General features: G+C 38.8%; 1 protein-coding gene across 2 annotated transcripts in view; it reads left to right on the top strand.

The window, feature by feature from the left end:
* Window positions 1–11276, top strand: part of LOC140729044 (KH domain-containing, RNA-binding, signal transduction-associated protein 3-like) — a 210130-nt gene extending 198854 nt beyond the window's left edge. For both annotated transcript variants that reach the window (XR_012099244.1, XR_012099240.1), the window contains exon 12: window positions 10947–11276. The gene's annotated coding sequence lies outside the window, so the exon portion shown is untranslated. The remainder of the gene's footprint in view (window positions 1–10946) is intronic.
* The last annotated feature ends 8891 nt before the right edge of the window (window positions 11277–20167 follow it).

Here is a 20167-nt window from a genome sequence, read left to right as displayed (position 1 = left end):
AAAATATCCATAAGATATTTCCTTTGATCATCTGGAGCTTGAAATTGAGCATCCTTTTCAGGAGTCAAGTGTTAGACATGCACCCTGCCCTTCAGAGCTACCAAATGTAACCACAGCCTCGATTCTAAAGGTGTTGGCTAGAGAGAGAATATTGCCAATCACTTGCCTATCCTGTCAAAGGATATGAATGGTTTTGCAGACCCAAGTCTTGAAATTATATCAAATGGGTGTCATTTCTCCAATACTTTGAGATTACATCTCACAGAAGCACATAGTCAGTTATCACTACTCTCTGATGGATGAGGTTTGAAATTTTGATCTTTTCCTCAGGTGACTAAAAGCTATGCTGCCACACTGAAAGAAATGGTAAACTTTATCATTGATGTTTATCTTCCTGGGGGAAGAATTTAACAAACCTCTTTGTTATACTAAAACAATGTTTTATTTGGTCCATTGTATTGTATATAATTTGATTTATATATTGCTGTACAATAGAATTGCTCACAATAGAGGCATTATTTCCTCCATACCATTCACTCATCATAAAGCAGAAAATTGCAGTGCATTTAAAGTGTAAATTCAGCATGTACAAACCTCGTCCATCTTAACGGGTTCTAAAAGAGGTAGCATTAGAGATTGTGGTAGCATTAGAAATGATCTTTCATAAGACCACTGGACTCTGGCATGGTGCCAGAGGACTGGAAAATTGCAAATGTCACTCCACTCTTTAAGAAAGGAGGAAGACAGAAGAAAGGAAATTATAGACCAGTTAGCCTGACATCAGTGGTTGGGAAGATGTTGGAGTCAGATGTTAACGATGAGGTGATGGGGTACTTGGTGACACAGGACAAGATAGTATAAAGTCAGTATGGTTTCCTTCAGGGAAAATTCTGTCTGACAAACCTGTTCAAATTCTTTGAGGAGCTTAGAGTAGGATAGATAAAGGGGATGCAGTGGATGTTGTGTAGTTGGACTTTCAGAAGTCCTTTGTCAAGGTGCCACACATGAGGTTGCTTACCAAATTAAGAGCCCATGCATGATATTACAGGAAAGTTACTAACATGAGTAGAACATTAGCTGATTGGTGGGAGGCAGCAAATGAGAACAAAAGGATCCTTTTCTGGTTGGCTGCCAGTGACTAGTGGTGTTCCGCAGGGGTCAGTGTTGGGACCACTTCTTTTTATGCTCTATATCAATGATTTAGATGATGGAATAGATGGCTTTGTCGCCAAGTTTGCAGATGAAACGAAGATTGGTAGAGGGGCAGGTAGTGTTGAAACAGGTAGGATGCAGAAGGACTTAGGCAGATTAGGAGAATGGGCAAGAAAGTGACAAATGAAATACAATGTTGGAAAATGTATGGTCATGCACTTTGGTAGTAGAATAAATGTGCAAACTATTTTCTAAATGAGGAGAAAATCCAAAAATCTCAGATGCAAAGGGACTTGGAAGTCCTTGTGTAGAACACCCTAAAGTTTAACTTGAAGGTTGAGTTGGTGGTGAGAAAGGCAAATGCCATGTTGGCATTCATTTCAAGAGGTCTAGAATATAAGAGCAAGGATGTGATGCTGAGGCTTTTTAAGGCACTGGTGAGGTCTTACCTTGAGTATTGTAAACAGTTTTGGAGCTCTCATCTTAGAAAAGATGAGCTGGCGTTGGAGAGGAGTTTCACAAGGATGTTTCCAGGAATGAAAGGGTTATCTCATTGAAACTTTCGAATGTTGAAAGACCTAGACAGAGTAGATGTGGAAAGGACGTTTCCCATGGTGGGAGAGTCTAGGACAAAAGAGCACAGCCTCAGGATAGAGGGCGCCCTTTCAAAACAGAAATATGGAGAATTTTTTTTAGCCAAAGGGTGGTGAATTTGTTGCCATGTGCAGCTGTGGAGGCCAGGTTCTTGGATGTATTTAAGGCAGGAATTGATAGATTCTTGATTGGATATGGCGTCAAAGGTTACGTGGAGAAGGCCGGGAACTGGGTTTGAGGAGGAGGAAAAAAGGATCAGCCATGATTGAGTGGTGGAGCAGACTCAATAGGCCAAATGGCCTCCTCCTGTTCCTGTTTCTTATGTTCTTATAAATGTTAATGGAATTAAGAAATATGTTTTTTCAATTGGACTTACTTTGTGTTTTGGAGAAAGAAGGTGGCTGAATACCAGGCAGGTCAGAATGCATCAGAAACACCCATCTGCTTGTATCCTCTCTGTACTTCACTGCCTTGGGACTTCCCTTTCTGCCTGTGACTGTACTACATTAACTGTGTGACTAGAAAACAAGATGCAGAGCAATGCCATTGATTGTAACAACCAGTTGCCTCTTCGATTATTCTCCTGATGCTTTCTTACCAGACTAGGTTAAGATTCTGATTTAGACTTCATTGCATTATTACTTTCATTCTTGGGCCCTCTTTCTCAGATTATACTGATGTCAGTGCATCTTGAATTACCATGCTGATACCAAAATTGAAAGATTTGAAGTATTACAAAAGCAGATTGCATGGATTATGTTTGTACTCTCTTGACAATGGAGGATTACAAAATGATCTCTGTTAAACAATTAAAAGATTTGAATACACAGGTAGAAACTGTCTTTTCTGCTACTGAGTCCGGGACAAAAGGTTTATTAATATTAAAATTAGATTAAGGCTGATCGTCAATGCTATAAAAAGGATTTTTTCACATAAAAGGTAGTGAATTTTGAAGTTTCTTCTCAAAATGCAGCTGAAATTTTCACAATCTCAGGATTATTGCCTGGGTCAGACAACAGTGAGCATAAGAATAGAGTGAGGTGGATGGTAAATGCGTAGCTGAGGGATTTGAGCAGAGGGCAGGAATTCAGATTTCTGGATAATTGGGACCTCATTTGGGGCAACAGTGACCTGTACAAAAAGGATGAGTTGCACTTCACTCCAAGGGGGACCAATATCCTGGCAGGGAGGCTTGCTAAGGCTATTGGGGTGAGTTTAAACTAGAATCACTGGGGGGTGGGATCCAAACTAGACACAGAGGGAAGGGGCAGTTGGCTCACAAATCAAGAAACAAAGCAGATGAACTTAGAGCACGGATCAGTACTTGGAACTATGATGTTGTGGCTATTACAGAAACTTGGATGGCTCAGGGGCAGGAATGGCTACTTAACGTGCCAGGCTTTAGATGTTTCAGAAAGGACAAGGAAGGACGCAAAAAAGGTGGAGGCATTGAAATGCAGATTAGAGATAGTGTCACAGCTGCGGAAAAGGAGGTAGTCATGGAGGGATTGTCTACTGAGTTTCTGTGGGTGGAAGTTTGGAACAGGAAGGAATCAATAACTCTACTTGGTGTTTTTAATAGACCACCCAATAGTAACAGGGACATCAACGAGCAGATGGGGAGACAGATTCTGGAAAGATGCAATAATAACAGGGTTGTCATGGTGGGAGATTGTAATTTCACCAATATTGATTGGCATCTCCCTAGAGCAAGGGGTTTAGATGAGGTAGAGTTTGTTAGCTGTGTTCAGGAAGGTTTCCTGACACAATATGTAGATAAGCCTACAAGAGGAGAGGCTGTACTTGATCTGGTATTAGGAAATGAACCTGGTCGGGTGTCAGATCTCTCAGTGGGAGTGCATTTTGGAGATAGTGATCATAATTCTACCTCCTTTACCATAGCATTGGAGAGGGATAGGAACAGACAAGTTAGGAAAGCATTTAATTGGAGTAAGAGGAAATATTAAGCTATCAGTCAGGAACTTGGAAGCATAAATTGGGAACAGATGTTCTCAGGGAAATGTACAGCAGAAATGTGGCAAGTGTTCAGGGGGAATTTGCATGGTGTTCTGCATAGGTATGTTCCAATAAAGCAGGAAAAAGATGGTACAGTACAGGAACCGTGGTGTATAAAGGCTGTTGTAAATCTAGTAAAGAAGAAAAGCTTACGAAAGGTTAAAAAAAATTAGGTAATGATAGAGAACTAGAAAATTATAAAGCTAGCAGGAAGGAGCTTAAGAATGAAATTAGGAGAGCCAGAAGGGGCCATGAGAAGACCTTGGCGAGCAGGATTAAGGAAACCCCCAAGGCATTCTATAAGTATGTGAAGAGCAAGAGATTAGGACGTGAGAGAATAGGACCAATCAAGTGTGACAGTGGAAAAGTGTGTATGAAACCGGAGGAGACAGTGGAGGTACTTAATAAATACTTTGCTTCAGTATTCACTATGGAAAAGGACCTTGGCGATTGTTGGGATGACTTACAGTGGACTGAAAAGTTTGAGCATATAGACATTAAGAAAGAGGATGTGATGGAGCTCTTGGAAAACATCAAGTTGCCTAAGTCCCCAAGACAAAATGAGATATACCCCAGGCTACTATGGGAGGTGAGAGAGGAGATTACTGAGCATCTGGCGATGATCTTTGCATTATCAGTGGGCACGGGAGAGGTTCTGGAGGAGTGGAGTGTTACAGATGTTGTTCCCTTATTTAAGAAAGGGAGTAGAGATAGCCCAGGAAATTATAGACCAATGAGTCTTACTTCAGTGGTTAGTAAACTGATGGAGAAGATCCTGAGACGCAGAATTTATGAACATTTGGAGAGGCATAATATGATTAGTAATAGTCAACATGGCTTTGTTAAAGGCAGGCTGTGCCTTACTAACCTGATTGAATTTTTTAAGGCTGTGACTAAACACATTAATGGAAGTAGAGCAGTAGATGTAGTGTATATGGATTTCAGCAAGGCATTTGATAAGGTACCCCATACAAGGCTTATTGAGAAAGTAAGGAGGCATGGGATCCAAGGGGACATTGCTTTGTGGATCCAGAACTGGCTTTCCCACAGAAGGCAATGAGTGGTTGTAGATGGGTCGTATTCTGCATGGAGGTTGGTGACTGGTGGTATGCCTCAGGGATCTGTTCTGGGAACTTTTAATGATTTTTATAAATGACCTGGATGAGGAAATGGAGGGAAGGGTTAGTAAATTTGCTGATGACAAAATCATTGGGAGCGTTGTGGATAATGTGGAGGGCTGTCAGAGGTTACAGTGGGACATCGATAGGATGCAAAACTGGGCTGAGAAGTGGCAGATGGAGTTCAACCCAGATAAGTGTGAGGTGGCTCATTTTGGTAGGTCAAATATGATGGCAGAATATAGTATTAATGGCAAGACTCTTGGCAGTGTGCAGGATCAGAGGGATCCTGGGGTTGCTATCCATAGGACACTCAAAGCTGCTGCACAGGTTGACTGTGTGGTTAAGTAGACCTACAGTGCATTTACCTTATCAACTGTGGGATTGAGTTCAAGAGTGGAGAGGTAATGTTACAGCTGTGTAAAACCCTGGTCAGACCCCACTTGGAGTACTGTGCTCAGTTCTGGTCATCTCACTACAGGATGGATGTGGAAACTATAGAAAGGGTGCAGAGAAGATTTACAAGGATGTTGCCTGGATTAGGGAGCATGCCTTACGTGAATAGGTTGAGTGAACTTGGCTTTTTCTCCTTGGAGCGACGCAGGATGGGAGGTGACGTGATAGAGGTGTATAAGATGATGAGAGGCATTGATCGCGTGGATAGTCAGAGTTTTTTTCCCAGGGCTGAAATGGCTAACAGGAAAGGACACAGTTTTAAGCTGCTTGAAAGTAGGTACAGAGGAGATGTCAGGGGTAAGCTTTTTACACGGTGAGTGCGTGGAATGAGCTGCCAGTGACTGTGGTGGAGGTGGAAACGCTAGAGTATTTTAAGAGGCTCTTGGATAGGTACATGGAGCTTAGAAAAACAGAGGGCTATGGGTAACCCAAGGTAATTTCTAAAGTACATGTTTGGCACAGCATTGTGGGCCAAAGGGCCCATATTGTGCTGTAGGTTTTCTATGTATTGAGGATGTGGTCAGAAATAAAGAAGGTAGGGGATTGGGTGCAGGCATCTGGAATCATGCAAATCCCTGGAACGGTATATGGGCCGCAGGGGTGTACCGAAGGAATTCAGTAAGGCATAAGATACCTTTGGATGAGAAGATCAAGGAGAATCCAAAGAGATTTTAAGTATATTAAGGGAAAAAGAGTTAACTGGAGAGAGAATAGGACCTAAAGACTAAAGTAGATATCTTTGTTCAGAGCATCAAAACATGGGCAAAGTCATAGAGTTATAGAAAAGTACAACACAGAATCAGGCCCCATGTTCCACCTAGTCCATGCTGAAACCATTTAAGCTGTCTGCTCCCATCAACCTGCAATGGGACAGTAGCCCTCCATACCCCTACTATTGCATTGAATTGACTTTGTTATTTATATCCTTCAATCTTTACATTACAACTCCATCTAAATGTGCAATGCATAGTAATTTGTAATGAATAGTATGTACAACAGAATAGCCAATATAACATAGAAATACAGTTGTGTCAGCCTGAAGTAAGCAGTCTGATGGCCTAGTAGAAGAAGCTGTTCCAGAACCTGTTGGTCCTGGCTTATATGCTGCAGTATCGTTTCCCAGATGGTAGCAGCTGGAACAGATTATGGTTGGGGTTGTTCAGGTCCCCAATGATCCTTCAGGCCTTTTTTACCCACCTGACTTTGTAAATACCCTGAATAGTGGGAAATTCACATCTATGGATGTGCTGGGCTATCCGCACCACTCTCTGCAGAGCTCTGTGATTGAGGGAAGTACAGTTCCCCTTACCAGGCAGTGATGCAGCCAGTCAGGATGCTCTCAATTGTGCCCCTATATTAAGTTCTAAGGATTTGGGGGCCCATATCAAACTACTTCAACCATCTGAGGTGAAAGAGGCGCTGTTGTGCCTTTTTCACCACACAGCCAGTATGTGCAGACCACATGAGATCCTTGGTGATGTTTATGTCGAGGAACTTAAAGCTGTTCACCCTCTCAACCCCAGATCCACTGATGTCAATAGGGATCAATAGCCTGTCTCCATTCCTCCTATAGTCCACAACGAACACCTTTGTTTTTGCAACATTAAAGGAGAGGCTGTTTTCTTGACACCACCATGCCAGGGTGATGACTTCCTCTCTGTAGGCTGGCTCATTATTATTTGAGATTTGGCCAATCAGTTTAGTGTCATAAGCAAATCCAAACTTTACTTAAGTGTTGAAATTGAGCTTGCAGCTTGTGCTGGTAGCTCAGTTCCACACTCTGATGATGCTCTGAATGAAGTTTTGCTTCATGGTCCCCTTATCTTTTCACCTTTAACCCATGACCTGTGGTTGAGGTCCCACCCAACCTCAGTGGAAAAAGCCTGCTTGCATTTACCCTACCTATACCCCACATAATTTTACATATCTCTATGTTATGAATGTACCTCTAGGTCATGCTTCCCCTCTTTTCACTTTGGTAAAAGACCACATGAAGTGTTAGGAAATTGAGGTTGTTAATAGTCTTGAGATTAGTCTGTGTTATAGAGGAAGGGCTGGATGTAATAAAATGTATAAAAGTAGGTAAGTCTCCAGCGCCTGATCTAGTCTATCAAAGAACATTATAGAAGGTAGAAAATGCAGGAGTTCAAACTGCAGTCTTAGTTTCCTCAGTGACAGGTGACAGCTGGAAGGTGGCTCATGATGTGCCTTTTGTTAAAAAGGATTGCAAAGAAAAATGTGGGAACTAATGGCCAATAATCCAAATATCTAGGATAGGTAAGTTATGAGAAGAAATTCAGAGGGATAAGATATACAAGAATTTGGAAAGATAGGGGTTGATAAGGATGATCAGCACAGCTTTGTGTGCAGGAGATTAAGGCTTTAGAACTTCATTGACTTCTTTCGAAGTAACCAAGCAGGTCAATGAGGGCAGGACTGCAGACAGTTTATATGGATTTCAGTAAAGCCTCTGATAAAGGTTGTTTGGCATGGTAGGATGCTAGTGAACATTGTAGAACACGGGGACCTACATGTATATGAATATGATTCCCTGAAAGTGGCATCACAGGTAGATACAACACCTTTGCCATGCTGGCCTTCAGTATAGAATTTGGCAAGTTATGTTGCATTTGGAATATCGTGTTCATTTTTTGGTTACCCTGCTTTAAGAAAATTACATTAAGTTGGAAAGAGTGCTGGACAGATTTACAAGGATGTTGCAGGAACTCATGGGACTGAGTATGGAGGGACATTGAGCAGGTTGTGACTTTATTCAATGGAGCCTAGAAATATAAGGGGTATATTACAGAGAGATATAACATCATGCGGAGCAGAATTAGGGTGAATATGCACATAATGTGTTCCAAGTTTGGAGAACCAACAACTAAAGGACATAGATTTAAAGTGAGAGGAGAGATTTAATAGGAATCTGAGGAGCAACTTTTTCACTCAGGGAGTGGTCATCTGCCAGAGGAATTGGTTGAGGTGGATACATTAGCAACATTTAAAAGGACTCGGGCAGGTGAAAACGGTTTAGAGGGATGTGTATCAAATTGATGCAGATAGGACTAATTAGGAATCTTGGTCAGCATGGATGAAATAGGCCAAAAAAGGCTGTTACCTTTTTCTATATCTTGATGACTATATGTAGAGGGGTAAAATAAACTGTTTATATTACACAAATGCTACCTAAATTGCCAAGTGTATACAGTGTCTTCTGTCTTTATATGAAAATATGAACAATGTTAGCCTTTAGAAAGATTTCTAACATCCTTTAATGTATATTTCAGTCCATGAAAAAGTTGCGTAATTGAAAAGCATGGCAAATCCAGTATTTGGTACAATTAATATGGAGGCATAATCTCATATTCACATAGAAATTCAAATACATCTAAAAGTCTGGTATTGACCCATCAATATGAATAATTGTTCAAGTGAGGCGTTAAGGTATTTTGATAAAGCTAAAAATCAATTGGTAATAAAAAAAACATTCTGGTTGGTGAAATCGTAAAGGCATTTATCATTATTGGATATCAGTCATTACAGCCCTGATTATCATATTCGAGGTCCAGAGATCAACCATGTTCACCAACTTCAACAATGATTTTTCTTCATAAGGTCAGAGGTGGGGTTGCTGAATGTACATTTTTCAAATTCAAAATATCCACAATACCTTAGTAACTAAAGCAGAGCACTCTTGCAATAGAGTAAAATCTAGACAATCAGATGTTGATGGGCCTGTGGAAAACAATGCTGTATTGCAAGACTTTCAGTATTGATCATCTCCAACAAGAGAATGTCCTGGCACCTACCGCTTACATTGAATAGTATTAGCATTGCAAATTTCTCACCATCAAAATCCTGTAGGGTCATATTGACCAGAATCGTATGCCAGCTAGCTGAATATATGCTAAAGCCAAATGAGCAGGTCAGGAACTGAGTATTCTGATGTAAGATGTTTAATTCTTGACACCCTAAAGCAGGGGTTCCCAACTTATTTATGCCATGGACCTCTATCAGTAATCAAGAGATCTGTGGACCCCAGGTTGGGAACCCCTGACCTAAAGACCTTCCACCATCTTCAAAACATCAATAATGCAAGAAAATCATAGAGAGATACCGGCCATTCAGCCCACCACACGTGCACCATCTATCAACAACCCATTTGCACTGAAACCTGTTCTCCCTACTTTCCATCAACTCTTCAGGTTCTTTCACCTGCACTGCACTTTGCAATGACTAATTAAACTACCAACTCTCAAATCTTAGGCACATTGGAGCACTTAGAGGAAATCCATGTGGTCGGAGGGAAAATGTGCAATCTCCACCTTGATAATGCCCAAGATCAGGATTGGACCCAGTCTCTGATGTTGTTATTGGAATACTTTACAATGAATGCAGCTGAACAAATGTCAAAAATCTTAAAATCAGGACAAGGATCCCATTTTTCATCCTAAACGTTCATTCCTTCCACCCCCGTTGCTCAGAGGCTGCAGTCTCTGCAATCAGAAAACACACTAGAGCTGTTCATCAAGCTAGTTCAGCAGCACCACAAAAATCTACAACCATAAAGCAAAGGTTCTTTCCAAATTATGAGTCATCCTAATATGGCTTTGCAGGAGTTTTTTCCCCATCTAAATCTTAAAACTTGTCAACAGCGACTTGAAGTTATATTCACCAACAGAAATGAGGTGCTTCAAGAAGATGGCCCACCGTTTCCTCCTTAAGGACAATTAGAATAAAAAAGAAATGTTTGAAGCACCTGCATCCTAAAATTGACAAAGTTGTGTATTTATTAGGTAGTATTAATGATATCTGAACACCTTAGAAAATGTCAATGTTCCATGTTCCACAAAAAAACAGAAAGTACTTCGTGTTTTCATTTCTAAGCCAGTTGTTAGTAAATGCACAACTACTGGGCATAATTATGCCATGCATTCATTGGTTGTGTTACTATAATACTATAATGTGTCAATAATATCCATGGAAGCCTCTTGACTAAAGAGAACATGGTTGGACTTAAATGGAAAATAGTGAACTTGTGTCTCATTTTATATTTCTCCCCTTTTACTTCCAGTGAAGACAAAATTTAAGGCTGAGTTCACATTCAGTTATCTGAAAAAAAATTAAGATCTGTCAGCAACCTTGAAGTTTATTGTCAAATCAACTGAACTTGTTTTCTAATGACTTTTGTCTTCCCTGTTTGATCTAGTCTGTATGTGTCTACAAATTACACTAATGTACTGAATTGGCTCTTAACTTCCTGAAGTGGCAAAGCATGCCTCTACTTGAAAGCCCTTCACTGGTAAATGCCAGCAGCTATAATTTACTTTTTTTAAAATTCCTTAATCCAGGAATAAATACATGAATAAATATTTTAATTTGGGTCATAATGACAAACAAATAAAATTCAAGAATTGAATAGGGTCTAAAAGTGCTGGCAAATAGATGTCTTGCATTTATCTCAAAGGTCAAAGTAAATTTATTATCAAAGTATGTAATGTAGATGTTACCATATATGACCCTGGGATTCATTTTCTTGCCACTATTCACGGTAGAACAACGAAACAATATACTTGTAATAAAATTCTTTATTTGTCCTTTTAACAGGAGACTGCTTTTGACTTGTCACCGATTAAATGAAGCTGACCAAAAAGAGCAATCAACAAAATGACAGTCATATAGAATAAAAATTGAAAATAATTGTTGATTCCATGTATAAACTGATTGTAAAATTGTAAATATCTGTAAATTTAGTTTTTTATCAAAGTAGTTGTGTTTTGCATTGTTTATTTGAATAATACCTGTCCCTACATTCTTGCTCTTCTATTTTTAACATAATAAAATATTTTGGCTTCCTTTGAAACACATCCAGAAATTAATCATGTTTAATTGTGTTCTTGTGTTTAACTTTGATAATTAAAACAAGAAGAAAAGTTATGTTGTGTCTGTAATAAAATGTTGAAAATGTGAATTTGTTAACTCAGAACTAAGACAATTGGAATTATGTACACACCATTTATTTCCGTGCCAGTGCAAAATCACTCAACTATTTTCTCCTGTAACAATCTTACCATCATACAAAGCTGGAGATGCTGGAAATGTGAGGTAAAATGATAGAAGTACTCAGTAGATATGGCATCTACGAAGAAAACAAAGCCGTGAACGATTCAGGTCATTGGCCTTTCATCATAGTCTGAAAAAGTTTCATATGCAGGATATTTCTCCCTCTGATACGAATTCCAAAATACATTCGGAAAAACTAGGCCATGATACAAGGCATAAATTCAGATGGTATAATAGGAAAAGATTATATTAATTGTAGAATATGTCTTGAATGGCAGCAAGATTGTGACTCTAGAAAATTAGATTGTAATTCCTCAGACTATGGATAGTGGTCAACCACTGGAGCCCAACCTTAGTTTTTCTTTTTTTTGTCCAGTGATTACTACTTTCTTTCTGCAAGTGTATGAAATCCATTAATTTAAAATTACTATGTTCTCATTTCAGTTTGCCATTTTTATTTAATTTTGATGTTGTTAGTTTACTTTCCACTATGGTATTTATGTAAGCAGTAATCCTATACCTGCAATGTTTTGTTCAGGCCTCTGCCATGCATTCTTCTCAGTGTTACTTTGCTTCTTGGCATTATCGTGCAATGTTCAAAATAAAATTTATTATCAGAGTACGTGCATATCATCACACACAACCATGAGATTCTTTTTCTGCGGGCATACTTAGCAAATCTACAGAATAGTAAACAAATTGCAAATACTGATTTAAAAATTAGTATAAAATAATGAGATAAAGTCTTTAAATGAATATAGTTACTCCTTCTGTTCATGAGCCTGATGGTTGAGGAATAGTAACTGTTCTTGAACCTGGTGGTATAAGTCCTGAGGCACTTGTACCTTCTACCTAATGACAGCAGTGAGAAAAGAGCATGGTCTGGGTGGTGAGGATCTTTGATGATAGATGCTGCTTTTCTGCAGCAATATTTCAATTAGATTGTGCTAAATGGTTGAAAGGTTTTACCCATAATATACTGGGCCAAATCCACAACCTGTTGTCTGATTTTCTACTCAAAGACATCAGTGTTCCCATACCAGGATGTAATGCGGTCAGTCAGCACACTTTCCACCACACATCTATAGAAGTTTTCCAAGGTTGTTGATGACATACTGAATCTCCTACAAACTCCTGAGAAAGCGGAGGCGCTGTCTTTGCTATTTATATGATGGGTTCAGGACAGGTCTTCTGAGATAGTGATACTCTCCACCTTTGATCCTCCAATGATTACTGGATTATGTACCTTTGGTTTCCCTCTCCTGAAGTCTACTATCAGTTTCTTCGTCATATTGACATTGAGTGAAAGGTTATCGTTATTACACCACTCAACCAAATTTTCAATCTTCTTCCCCCCCCATGCTGATTCATCACACCCTTTGATACAGCCCAGAACAGTAGTGTCATCAGCAAACTTGTACATCATTGTGTTGGAGCTGTACTTAGCCACACAGTCATGGGTGTAAAGTGAGTAGAGCAGGGGACTAAGTACCCATCCCTGCAGTGCTGATGGAGATTTTGGGGGAGATGTTTTTGTCAATCAGAACTGACTGTGGTCTACAAGTGAGGAAACCTAGGATCCAATTGCACAAGGTGGTTTGGAGTTTACTGATTAGTTTTGAGAGGATGATAGCGTTAAATGCCGAGCTGTAATTGATAAAGAGCATCCTGGTGTATATCTTTGCTGTTCCAGGGTTTTGTGATGAGCCAATGAGATGTCATCTACTATAGACCTGTTGCTTCAGTAAGGCGAGTAAAAATACACCTTACACACCTTACTCCCTTCATGATTTTTCTCTCTATTTTCATCAGTATCCTGATCCATCGATGTACTAAGCCAGTGCATAATTATAAAAGCCCACTGAATAGGTTTTAGATTCAGATGCACAGAAGGAAATAAATTTGATGGTGTATTTGCGTTCCAGGCCAAAAGTGATTAGATTTGGTTATACCATTTAGGATTCTTTTACTATCTTGCATTATGCTGGAAAAAAAATGACAGAGATTGCAGGATTATGTCTTGCTCTTTCCAGTTTTGGAATATGAATGACTTTCTGTTTCCACGTTTGGTTATGTCTTTTTTTGTTTCAACCACTGACTGATGGTGGGGTATGTTCTTTAATGATGCATATGCAGTTTGAAATTGCTTTGTCTTATCATTAACCAGTATCACAATAATACTTTGATTAAGAATGTTAATCGTGTCAATGACGGCTCATAGATGGTGGACATAATGTATTAATTATTTACTAAAATTAGTTTGTTATATATATTTTACCTTAACTCAGCTTCACAATCAAGCCACTTCCATACTACAGCTGAAGAAAATTTGTCCTTTGTGTTTGAACTTGCCGAAGCCATTTCTGATATATCCTCTCTACCTAAAAAAAAATAACATCTTGTACCATATCTGAATGCATCACTGCATAGATAAGAATATTCTCTTCATTTTCAAGCAGTGACATGAGCATTTCTTCTTCCAAAATTACAAGAGCCTAAATCATGAAGAGGATTTTTAAACTCCATGTAAACTTCTAACAATTTGGTGGTTAAACATGGCCAGGATTTTCCTTCTAAATACTGCTTCTTTTGATATAGTCCCAGAAAGCTCATGAGGTTTCCACTGAGTGTATGATAAAAACTATCAGCAGACTCCTAGTCTCTTTAATGTAGACTTCTATTGCATAACTTGTTTGAACGTAAAAGTGGAGTGTCAAGAACTTGAATCTCCAATGTGTTAGAGGAGAAATTCAATGAATATTACAAATAATAAGATTTCTAAAAGTAATTTTTCTCCACATTAATCTACTAGCCCTCCTTGTTTTAATGTTTTTACAGCCCAATGGGAGATACTTCGCTCTGCTTAATAATTGCTTTTCTTTTCATTGTAGCTCCATCAAATGAAAATTCTGATTTCCCTTGGGAATCAATGTCAAAATTAGACTTGTGCATAAAAAACAAATAAATTGAAAACTCTTTGCATGTAACTGTAATATCAAAGTTCATTTATCCTGCTAGATACTATAAGCTAAAATAATTTCAAGTAAATTATTCCAAAAGCTGGTAGCAGCTCATTTCAGATGCTGCTGGACCTGCTGAGTGTTCCAATAAATTTCTGTTTCATCTGAAATAATTGTTTTATCAATGTCGGTGGCACTAATAACTGGGCAAACTTGAGAAATTATTTGAATATATTTTTAGGTACAAACTGCCCCATATGTCAAGTTGATATACTGTGCTACATAGAAATAAAATAGCTGTTTGCTTCTGTTATGGGCAACTATTCTTTTAAAATAGTAATTATATTGGTATGTGGTGATTAAGTACAAGATTTAGTGAAAACTGCAATAAAGTAATTTAACAGTTGCTGAGATCTTTTTAAATGAGGTTGGATTGCAGCTTTTGCTCAGAGATAATCATGTATATAACCAAAAAAATAGCCAAAAATGAGAAATCTTTAACATAATCTGCCAAAAAGTCAATAATTGAAAATATCAATATTAGAGTTTCACTTCATTCCTTTGACATCTTGAACTCAAATCAAAGCCATTGAATAATCATTTTGAGGTTGAAGTATATATGTATATTCCAGATGAAAAACTGCAAGCATGTCCCACTTTTAACTAACTTGTAGCAGTCAATGTTTGAGTGACTTTGAATGTTACTTTGAATTAACATTCAGAGTGTCACTTTGAACTAAAAGGTTCAAAGTAAAATTTATTATCAAAGTACTTATGTGCTAGAATGTAGGCCTATTCAGGAAGATGAAATACAATAGAAATTTACATAAAATTACATAAGCAAAGACTAATAGACAGCAAAGGTGCAAAAGAAGATAAAATGCTGAAGACATGAGTTGTAAAGAGACTTTGAAAGATAAAATCAGTTTAGAGGAGTAGCAATTAAAGTTATCCACACCACTTACGGCTTCTGTATCTATATCCATCCAGAGCATGGCAAGTACCTGGAAAAGGTATTTGAAGCAGAGTCGCTAGTAGAATTTAAGAGTATTTGATGAGCACTTGAATCACAAATCCCAGAAGACAGGATTATTGAGGATGGATATCCTCTAGTTAGCTTGGACATAATGAGTCGATGCCCTGTATCTTTGCTCTATAACTCATCTGTAGTTGATGTACTCAGGGATGCATCATAGAAGCTTTGATTAAAGCTCTATAACTCATCTGTAGTTGATGTACTCAGGGATGCATCATAGAAGCTTTGATTAAAGCAAAGTTGATCACTAACCTTATGTAACCTTAAGTGGAATTTTCATACCATTGCTAACCCTGACCAAAAGAATCTTATTTAATCTCAAATATGCATGACTCAACTCCAAATGATATTTTAACCCTGTAAACTTTTAATATATATTTTGGTTCAAAAAAAAGTCTGTCATTTTAGTTTTAAAATAAGCATTAGATCCTAGTGACCGAACTCCAGGGCCAACAGGACTCAGGACACATTCAGTTTGGACAGGCTGGGATCAGGTTTTAGCTTTATCCAACTTACACAGTATCTATGCAAGAGTTCTCCAAACTTTTTCCAATCTTATGCAGAAATATTTACTAATTCAATGCTAAATCATAAAAATCAAAAAGAAAACTTAGAAATCTGAAATAGGAACAGAAAACATTGGAGGTCAACAGATCAGGCAGAATCTGTGGAAATGGGGGAAAAAGGATATTTCAGGTCAAAACATCTGAAGTAAACAATCTTGCAGTGAAAAGGGAGGAGGGGATGGATAGGATGAAGCAAGTATCATTATAAATATCACTAGTTATAAAGGGTGGTCAGGCTCTCCGTGTTGAGTTGGTGTACATCATTGGTTCATAGGGGAGAGAATATAAACAGAAGTATAAAATGGTGTGGAATACAGGGCTGTATAATGTAATCAGCAGGTCAGAATGTGCTAATGGAGAAAAACTGAGCCAATATCAAGGTGGATAAACAATAGCAGAAAGGATTAAGCAACAGATAAAGAGATGGGGCTGGGAATGGGATGGAGAAATGCATGGAAGACAACAAGATACTAAGTTTTGCCTATGTGCATTGCATTTTGTTTCTCTAATCTAGCAGACACCGCACTGTGAGTACCAAATACAGCTCACCAGATTGGAGGCATTGTGTTTCCTGGAAGGACTGTTTAGACTCCTGGATGGTGGGAACGGAAGAAGTGATTGAACATGTATTGGTCTCCTGTAGTTGCATGGAAAAGAGCTATAAGAATAAAACATGAGGATGGAAGAATGGACCAGTGAGTTGCAAATGGAATGGTCCCTTCAAAATGCTAAGGGGGAAGATGTGCCTGGTGGTGGAATTCCATGGAAGGCAGGCACTGTGATATCCTTGTTTTATTGAGAATGAGATGAGGTAAGAGGAGGGGTGCAAGGATTCTGCCAATGTGCAAAAAGGACAGCAATGGAGACAGAGGAAGTGCACAATGAAATTAACTCTCCAAGATGCGGGTAGGAAGAGGCATAATTGAGTTAACTTAAGAGTATCTGTAGATACGTTGTGATTAATACTTGTCAATTGAGATAGTGATTAAGTATAACAAGGTTTTAGTTTTGTAATTCAGTTAGCTCATTAAAAATATACTTTATATTGAATTGTATGTAAACATATTATTGAGCAGGCCAGAAATTAGCATCTGTCCTGTGTTTTTGAGGCTATAAGTTTAAGATGACAGGTAAAAAGATTTCAAAGGAACCTGAGGAGTAATATCTTCACTCAGAGGGTGACGTGTATATGGAATGAGATGCCAGAAAAAGTAGTTGAAACAAGTACAATAGAAACATTCAAGATATTTGTATAAGCACATAGTCAGTGGGGGTTTATGGGAACTAGGCCAAACATGGACAAGTGGGACTAGCTTGGTGGGCACCATGGTCATCAAGGAAGAGCTGGATCAAAGGGGCTGTCTCCATGTCTTACTCTGTCTGTTATCCAAAACCTGTTATTAAGTTTAGTCACTAAAGATGTAAAAGGAGGCAGCTGAAACCGAATATGAATTTTCAGAGTGGTACATATGAACAGACAAGGCAGGCATAAAACAAATGACCACAAATATCATGCATATATGAGGCAAGGATATTTGGAATGATCTTAAGACTGAAGGTGATCAAGGAACTTCAGTATTAGTAAAAACCTAAAGTTAGAGAGAGATGTAATTACAAATTAGAAGACATTGTAAGAAGGGTGGTTAGTAAGAACAGGGTGAGAAGCTCATGATTTAGCTTTTTAAAGTGATGCTCAAGAAATATGCAAAAGATGATGGTTATTAATAACTGAGTGACACTACATGTGTGAGCGCTGAGCCTCCAGTCATGATTGAGGAAGGAATTAAAAAGGATATATAAATAAGAGCCCAACTGGTTTGGTCAATTGATCTTTGAACCAACAAGTGAGAGAGATGGCCCTGAATTCTGAATTCCATACAGGTCTTGATTAGTACAAGTCATATTGGGACAGATAGGTAGTGACAATCTGCTGTTCTTTGAATAAATATATGCATCACTTTTCCCTTCTCTGATGTTCTGTTTTCCAGTTCCAACATTGTAAGTACTGGAGAGAACGAGAAAGGGAAGGGAAGAATCAAAGATAGGTCATACCAGGGTAAAAACTGACAGCAGAAGTTAATTCTTGAGCAGGAAATAGCGCCAATACTTACCTTAATGTTCCCTCTAAGGTAGGGGTGTGTGTGTGTACATACACACATTTTTTGCTACTGCCGCACAAAGGAATTTAATCCGCACACAAAAGATTGTCACCTCTACCTTGTCGTGTTAAGTACAGCACAAGATTTTTGCACACACTGGTCATTGCAAATTAGAGGGAACATTACTGCCCTTGATGTACTTGTAGAGGAATTGGACAAGGGCACCAGAGCAGGACTGGAACAAATGCCTTCATGTATCCCACGAAAAGACAACCGTAGTCAGGGCCTTTGTGGGATGTCATTGCCACATCTTTGATCTGGAAAAATAAGGCAGACACATGCGAATGCTTATGGAGGGGTACTGGTTAGGCCTATGTTCAGCGAAGAAGCACAGGGCCCTCAGACAATCTTGATGTAGAATGGAGGTGCAAAAACATTGTATGTCCTTGGTAAAGATGGGAATTGGAAATTATGACATAGCATTGGAGTGCTGTGAATATAAGTGGGAAAGGAAGGAACAAGATAAAAAGTGGGATCAAAACAGAAAGCAGTAAGTTCTGTTAAATAGGCTGAAGCAACGGATCTGCCCAGACTGCCCTGATTGTAGACGTTGAGCATTTTAGACTGTGTGGGACTGGGTGACTTCTCATCTCCTATTAAAAATACTTAACTGATTATAAGTAAAATGATTTTATAGGATATCTTAATATATTGGAAAATCTATTTAATCTCATTATGAAACTTGATGTAGCAACATCATTAGGGGTGTTGAGATGAGAATAAATCTGAAGTTAACAACATAAATATTTGTTAAATTTGCAATTATTAGAATCAGAATCAGGTTTATTATCACCGGCATGTGACGTGAAATTTGTTAACAGCAGCAGCAGTTCAATGCAATACATAATACAGAAGAGAAAAAATAATAATAATAAGTAAATAGGTAAATCAATTACAGTATATTGAATAGATTAAAAAATGTGCAAAAATCAGAAATACTGTATGTTAAAAAAAAGTGAGGTAGTGTCCAAGGGTTCAATGTCCATTTAGGAATCGGATGGCAGAGGGGAAGAAGCTATTCCTGCATCACTGAGTGTGTGCCTTCAGGCTTCTGTACCTCCTACCTGATGGTAACAGTGAGACAAGGGCATGCCCTGGGTGCTGGAGGTCCTTAATAATGGACACTGCCTTTCTGAGACACCATTCCCTGAAGATGTCCTGGGTACTTTGTACGTTAGTACCCAAGATGGAGCTGACTAGATTTACAACCTTCTGCAGCTTCTTTCAGTCCTGTGCAGTAGCCCCTCCCCCCATACCAGACAGTGATGCAGCCTGTCAGAATGCTCTCCACAGTACATCTATAGAAGTTTTTAAGTGTATTTGTTGACATGCTAAATCTCTTCAAACTCTTAATGAAGTATAGCCACTGTCTTGCCTTCTTTATGACTACATCGATATGTTGGGACCAGGTTAGATCCTCAGAGATCTTGACACCCAGGAACTTGAAACTGCTCACTCTCTCTACTTCTGGTTCCTCTATGAGGATTGGTATGTGTTCCTTTGTCTTACCCTTCCTGAAGTCCACAATCAGCTCTTTCTTCTTACTGACATTGAGTGCCAGGTTATGGTGGCAGAAGTCCACCAGCACATCAGTACAGTCAATCATTAGATTGGTATACTTCTATTTATTTTGACTGAAAGAGCTGAAAATTCATAGTAGTTCAGTCAGCTGGAAGGGAACAACTCTTTAAAGTTACTGAAGAAAGTTTCAACAAGTGATAACTTTAAAGAGTTGATCAACCCTAATTAAAATAGTGACTGGGAACACAGTGGAACTAGGTATCCAGTGAGGTGCCTCAGACCTCTAATTCCAAAAATATTTGGTTGCAAATTAATGGAAGTTCAAGCTTTAGATCAATCTCAAGAATACTAGAACATAAGGAAAGACAAGCATGAGTAGGCGACTCAGCCCCTCAACCCTGACTCACCTTTCAATATAATCCTGCCTGAGCTGCCTTAGGCCTCACCGCACCTCCAGTTTCCATAGCCCTTTTCTAGATCACTTGTAAGCTGTCCCCAGCACATCCTTGGTTGTTAATGCAAA

This window comes from Hemitrygon akajei, chromosome 1 (assembly GCF_048418815.1).
Source record: "Hemitrygon akajei chromosome 1, sHemAka1.3, whole genome shotgun sequence".
NCBI classification, from domain to species: Eukaryota; Metazoa; Chordata; class Chondrichthyes; order Myliobatiformes; family Dasyatidae; genus Hemitrygon; species Hemitrygon akajei.
The sequence above is the reverse complement of the archived record's forward strand: the minus strand, read 5'-3'. Positions and strand labels throughout refer to the sequence as shown.